Here is a 7,677-nt window from a genome sequence, read left to right as displayed (position 1 = left end):
TCCATCCCCTTTTACTCAGCAGCAGTTCAGAATTGGAAATTTTAACGATTTTTTTTCTCCAATTCTCACCTCTCTCTCCTTTCAATCATTTTAAGGCATCAGTTTGATTAATCGTTGCAGAGGAATGATGTCATTATCTAATTTATCTGCTCAAGAACACACATAGCATTGATTCTCCGCTTTTTAGTTGTATTAAGTCCTTCCCAAATCTGTGTCTCCATCCTTATTCCCCAGGATGCCCCACCATGCTGGCTGATGCTCTGTCTGCTGACATGCAGTGCTCATGCCCATCAGTGCCTTTGCTAACGCTATTTCACCTGCTTTAGCTGACTGCTCTTCCCCTCACTACATCCAAATTCTGCTCTGCATTGTGGCCCAATTATAATTCCATTTCCAAATATTAAACTATTTAAAATGTATTTCAGCCTACCAGACTTCTCCCTTCTCTCCATTTTATACATGTAACCATTCTCATCTTTTGTCTGTCCATATAGCTTTTAAGCCATCTAAGGGAAAGCGTCATGTTTTATACTTGTCCAGTAGTGTTCAGGAAGATGATATTGGTGATCTATGGTGAATCATACATAGCTGTTACTCTGCTCATAGAGTGCCATTAGAAAAACAGTGCATTTCCTGAATGATTGCCTTGACAGTGTTTATAGAATTTCACCAAGCATTGACTATTGGGTAAGATACTTTTTATGTTGCTCAGTTCTTTTCCATATTAGAATTTGCTAAATGTACTACCAAAAGTGTTGCTAAAATCAGTTTATAATAAAGTTATCACTAAAATTATCAAGGCCAAAGAACAAATGGACTGATTTTAGGTGGATGCTAACTTTCAAAGAGCAAGCTTTGACTTTTCAATTTTTCAGTCTCCATTAACAGGCACCCTGGTCAGTGACCTCTGCTGTGAGTCCCAAGAGAGCCAATTCAAGTCATACTTCATCACCGAGGAAGGCAGATGCTATTCCACTCAGTTCTATTGTGAAAAGATATCCAGAAGCATCTGAAGGTCAATAATGAGGAAAAACCCAAGCTCAATGAAAGAAATAAAAAAATCAATAATTTAAAGTGATGCGTAACACACCATTTCGTTGCAGTTAATTCTATTTTCTACCTCTTTACTCTAAGACAGTCCGAACATAATAAGTTCTAATTCTTTTCATACCCTGAAAAATATTTTTATGAAGAATTAAGTGTGAAAGTGACTTAGGTTCAAATCAGTAATGAAATTATTGCTTTGCTCCATTCTATATTGTAGAAATTCAAAGTAAATTTTCTCGAGTCAGGAAGGAAAACAGACAACCACTTACTTCAGGATAGATGACAACCCTGCATAAACGTTCTGTGGCTTTGTCCTAGTTGTTGTTACTGTTTTTCCCATTGTCCTCAGGAAGTTAAAGTCGTCTGAGTAAGAATTCTTGTTTTCTCAGCTTCAAGATAAAATAGCTAAATCTGATCTGCCCTCCTAGTTTGAGCCATTGTGTAACAAAAAAATTAAGTTATCATTTCAGCATATTGAAGCCAGTAAACTTCATTGCATGAGCCATTTGTAGGCAAAATATCAAGGGCATAAATGATATGTTTAGGTGAAAATTCTCTCTTCTGTGGGAAAATTTTTGTTCACATATAAGTTAATTGAGCATATTTTCTGAGTCACTGTGCTATGCACTGCATTTTGAGTTGAGAAAAAGAAAGCCACAGTACAGAAGGCATTGAGCTTCAAGGTTGTATGGTAATATGGTTAGGGAGATGAAACACACATACGTGAAGTGTTCACAGCAATGAAACGCGACACTTAGAAAAAGGTAAGTCACTAGGAAATGTTAAGTGCTATGAATTCTCAGTATGGGGAAATTGGTGGGTCAAGAAATCAAATTTATTTCAACTCTGGTACTGAAAGCCAATATATACCCATGTGCTTGCTAGATGCTTCTCTTACATTATTTACTTCAAGGAAATCAAAGTAGGTTTTGAGCAGGAAGATTTGGGGCACAAAAGGAGGAATGGAAAGCAAAAGACAGTTTGGGGATGGGATGGCAGAAGCATGGGCAGGTTAGCAGGAGCAAAGAGAAGTCTGTAAATTAGGGGTGTGAAAGTCAATCTAGGTGTGCACACAGAATTTAAATACTCTCAACCTCTTCCGTGCAGCCAGATGATCATCCTCCTGAGACCTGCACCAGCTCATCAACTTTGCTGTTTAAAGACCTTGTTCAAGAACGTCAAAGAGCCAGTGCCCTTTCCTTTGGGCTTGGCTCAGCACACCACTAGCAACTACCACATCGAAGCACCTTTCCACCAAAACTTTGACTAGTTGTGAATTGCTGTGTATTCCAGTGGTAAACTCAGGATAGGTTTAGTGTCTGCACTTAAAAAAATATATTATGTGTACTTATTCACATGTAGACTTATTTGTTAACTATATCTTATTTATGCCATGAATCTTGAGTGCCTATGATACATATGCATATAAATTTTTTTCTTCTTCTTCAACTTCCCACTCAGTGTGTTATGAATTAATTTCTTCATTCATAGATCAAAGATCATACTCTGAGAACAAGGCAATTAAGTCCCCAAAGTTACTGGTACAACAACTTCAATGGTTATACACCATACACTGTACCTAAGTAGAAATAATTATGTGGAAGGAAAGATATTTGTACTGTAACTTGTTTCTTCTAGCTCATTCACCAAAATATAAAGCTTTTAGTTTATTTCTTTAAAAAAGAAAAAAAAAACCCTCCTTGTTTACATAATGATGTTTTTATTTTTATTTTTAAATTCTAGGAAAATCAATTTGGAAGAAAGAATCTTACATAATAATGTCAGAAATTAATTTCATAGGAAAAATCAGAAGATCCAACAGACTGATTTAACTTTCTGAAAAAGAGATAAACTCACACAGGGCTTCAAGAGGCACCCGGAGTTGTATAAATGTTATTTTGCATTTCAACTTGAAGATAAAGTATTTGACATTAGTGAACATTCACTGAACATCTGTAAAGATAAATTATTTTTTTCAAAATAATTACTTGCCACTTCTTAATAAGCTTGATCTTTGCTATCACCCTAACCTGAAGTCAGTATATATTCTCAAGTTCTCCCAACCTTGTTTTACTTTGTCACTCAGACATCCTTTCTAACAATTTTTCTTACCACTAAAAGATCACCCTTTTTTTTTGCCTGATTTTCTGCTCTATCACTACCCATCTAGAAATACTATGATTCGTTTTTCTCAATCCAACTTGCAGGTAGCTAAGAACTGAAATGGAAAAAAAATAATAATTACAATTCAGCTTAACCATGGGTCAAGAGTCATGTGATATGAACCACCAGGTGAGGTTAAACAACTACTAAATAATTCTTTTACACATGTTTTACCAACTCCTATAATCAATACTGTAACCATTCTCAGTTCTTCACAAGTTCTCAACTTGATGCTGCATTTTTATTCTTTAAGGCAAAGAAATGTTTACGGAGCACTCCATCACTTTTCTTCTTTTTCACCTAAAAATCTTACTTGATGCTTCCTCCCTCTTTTCTGACAAGTTGTAGATGCAAAATAGTCCCAGTGAAGTAAATGAAGGATAGGAAACATAGTCAACAATATTGAACATAGTGATGTATGGTGTCAATTGGGGTACTAGACACATCGAAAGAGACACTATACAAAGAATATAATTGTCTAAGTACTTAGCTGTACATCTGAAACCAATAGAAAATAAACCTGAAAGAAAAAAAGCATTGTCCTTATTCATGCCCAAGTCACACTGAATCTGTTCTCTCAACTACAGCTTTCTCCACTTCTTTTGAACTTGCGTCTGCAGATTTTTCTCTCTCTGGATTCTTCTCTGAAGTGCAATATATATTACTGCCTTTCCTAAGGAACCATGCTTTTTTCATCCAATTGTATTATCAAGCTCTCTTTTCTTTTTTAACAAACATCTCAAAAACATAACTCATATTAGCTAGTCTGTAATTGCCCACTCCTCAAAACTTCCATGTCTTCTCCTCCTATCCCCCAGCATTTTACTGTGTTTTCTCTTTAAGAATCATCATTGACATTCTAAATGGGAGATCTAACAATGGCTTTTTACTAAAACTAGAACTGGTCTTACTTGTCAGCAACATGTCTTACCATTGCCTGTCTTTTGTAATTGTTGCTATTATTTTTGTTCTAAAAATTAACTTACCTTTTTTACATAACTTTGCACTTCTGGATTTCTTATACTGTTCTCTTGGTTTATCTTCCTCATACCAATTACATGTGGGTTTTCTGAAAGGTATGAGTTCAGCAATTTTACTTCTAACTTTATTTACAACCTCTTTTTTTGACATTAAAATTAATCTCTGGTTCCTGAATTTCCTGAGATATACATTGAAATCACTACACATTTCCACATGAATTAGCCTCAGCACCTAAAACTTAAGAGTTTCAAAATTAATATCCTCATTTTTCCTCAAACTTCTCTGTTATCTGTTTTGATGCCACTCTTTTTGTGTTACTCTTTTTTCCTTTTTAAATTTTTAGGGTTATTTCTTTTTGTATTCTTCTCGCTCCCCACACTATTACAACTGGTCACCAAGACAGATAATGCTTCCTTTGCAAGGTTCCAATGTACAAAAATTTTATTCACTATGCTTTAGTTAAGTAATACCAGTTTAAAGAATATGGTTCCAACTTCAGTTACCATGGCATATTTACCAAATGATTGCATAAAACATAAACTTCCTGATAGTTCTTAGAGTATATATCACTATGTAAGGAACAGCTATGATTTACCATCACTAGCCAATAACTTCACCGCTTTGAAGGTATGTCGATATTGGTCACTTGCAGGTCTGTTATTTAGTTCACTCACAAATTACATATACTTGTGTTGACTTCTTTCTTTCCATGACAAACCCATTTAACAAAAATACATAATTGGAAAAGGAAATTGGCCAAGAAAGGCAAAAGTGCAGTAAAGAAATGGCAAGTGATTATGCTGAAAGAGAAATTCTAGTCAAACGTAAGTGATTTTATGGAAAAAATGGTTGGGAGTGTGATGCCACCAAGACTCAGGAGACTGGATATGCAGCTAGATACTCACTCGTCTGCTGAAGGTGGGCTTATTGACAAAGAAGAGAAAGTGGTTGTAACGAAAGAATAAAGGGGTCTCAGAGGAAGTGAGGTGGCCAAAAACAGCACTAGAAGGAATTCTCAGCTATGCCTCATGGCACTGAAAGTCCCTGTGTAAAATGTGCAAAGCTGATCTGCACTTAAAAGAAATACACTTCCTCTCACCAAGGCACAGAATATGTTCTCTTCGTCTACTAAGTTATATAACAAAACAAACACTGCCCAAAGTACTCCACATTTTTTTCACAAATGAACCAACTTCAATATATATTATTTTTAAATTTATATAGCTCCATCTTCAATAACCTTGATATGTTGTATTCAAAAATATCAAACACGTTAATTGTCAGTGTTCCAAATGTTTTTCATTACTATATGCTAAGTAAATATTAGTTTCATCACTTCCTCCCTTCTTTACATTTGTAACTTACAATAAGAGAGATTTTAAGCTTTGACAATAATTTTTAAAGGTTGTAAAAACAATTACATTTTTCTTTTTTATTATATAGATATATTTCTATAGGTTCACAGTTATTTTCATGACCCTATTACTATGCAAAGCAAGGACTGGTTAGTTTCAGTGGTCTTGTACGTGTCCTGTTCTCTATATTAGGTGTTCGTGCTCAGAAATTCCCTTATTCTTCTTAGAGTAAGGGCAGCCGCAGAAGGCAGAGGGAGTTTAAGGGTTACGAGGCATTCTCCTGAGAATCACCCCCTTCAGTGCTATGAGTAGCTGTGATTATCCACCGCAGCTCGGGCAGTTTCTGGGCATCCCTTTGAGGATAACTGGCTTTGTGTTGCAGATAGACACTGTGATTAGCAGTGTCTTTTCTGGAAGGCTTATATTTCTGGAAGTTCTGAAAGCTGGAAGCAAATTATCTTACCTTGCTTTACCAACCCATCTCTGTCCCTGTAATAAGCCACTTTGTATCTGCCATACCTGTAGTGATGTCCATTTTCCTGAATGCCCCTGAGTGATTCAATATTTGGGCAGAAGTATTTCCTAAATAAAGAGCCACGTAAAGATGAGTTTTGGTTTTGGTTATCTTACCTACTGAGATTCAGAGGCAGAGAGACTTCATTATTAGTGGAGAATAAGATGGTTGTCCATAAGGTACAGTGGAAAACCACCACTTCAATAGTCACCTGTATTACCTGGATCACAGAGCCTAATGAAAGCAAATAATGGCAGTCTGAGTGATTCTGGGAAAGAATGCCAAGATAGAAATGAGCAAGAACTGTGGGCACACTGAGATTAAAGGAAGAAAAGTCTCAAGTTTTTAAATTCTCAACTCAAAGCATGATTGAAAACTAGCCTAAAATAATCTTTTATCTCTTATAGTCTCAGGACTGATGTATTCAAATATCATACCTACAGATTGCAAAAGTATAATGCAAGTTAAATTACCAACTTCAGCAGTTCTCTTCAGTAAAAAGTAGGGCACTGATCTGTGTATAAGGCAGGTAGCAGCCAGAAAAAAAAATGAACACTTCTCAGAATTTAAAACACAGAGAATTAAGAGCAGGAATTTGATTATACTGTTGATGAAAGAGGCATATATCACATTTCTTGTTGCTGATTCATGTCCCCACCTGTGCAGTTTTCCTGAAACCCCCCCTAACTCCAGGCCATCCCATCTTCGGAGAAGCAATTGCGCTCAGCTTTACAACTGGTTTCCCAGGTGCCAAGGTTGTTAGAAAGAACATTTTAGATCATCTTCCTGAGGCATTGCTCTTATGTGCACCATAACACAACAGGCGGAATTGGCTACTGTTCTGTAGACCTGCATCCTAACCTGCAGTGGGATCATGGACGAAACGCTACTCTGAGTAAACAATCTGTTATATAAAAAGCCTGTGGTTGTCATGCCATCACACCATAACAACCAATCAGCAGGAGGCTGCGTGCACGAGGTGGGCTGGTCTGCGTGTGCGGTGAGGCATGCACGGGTGGGCAGGGACTTGACTCTGGAGGACTTGACTGGAGGCACGGGTTTCTGGCTCCTGCCTACCATGGCAAAGGTGGAGAAGGCAACCCTGGGACTCTTTCTCGGTCCTGCCAAGTGGCGGGACTCTGGGTCCCGGGCCTCACGCGATCTTGCATGCTGGGCCCCTAGGTTTTAATAAACACAATGAAGGATATTACATTTTGTTACCTGTGGAATATTTTTTTCAAAGAAGTGCTACATGCAATTTTAAGCTGAAAAATGTTGCTCTGGATGAGGTATCTGGGTGCTGTGGAAGCTTATCCAGTCAGCAGCCCCAAAGCTTTGCCTCAGCCCTGTGCCCACCAAGTAGTTCTTATGGAGAACCCTCCACTCAATAGCACATTTAGATTTTAAGGACCATTTAGCACTAAAAATATATTTTTTTATAGTTTGTAAATAATTCTTAATGAATAATCAGTAAAACAGAATTCAATCTTCTTAGCTGAAACATTGATGTAAACTAGTTTCTAACTTATCATTCTACCAATATATATATATTTTTTCTACATAGGCTCTGAACTACTTACATAAAATAAATCCAAAGTAAAGGAAATCCATGGTTGA

This window comes from Pipistrellus hanaki (assembly GCF_964339955.1).
Source record: "Pipistrellus hanaki genome assembly, chromosome: 2".
Classification (NCBI taxonomy): Eukaryota; Metazoa; Chordata; class Mammalia; order Chiroptera; family Vespertilionidae; genus Pipistrellus; species Pipistrellus hanaki.
This window is presented reverse-complemented; position numbering follows the sequence as displayed.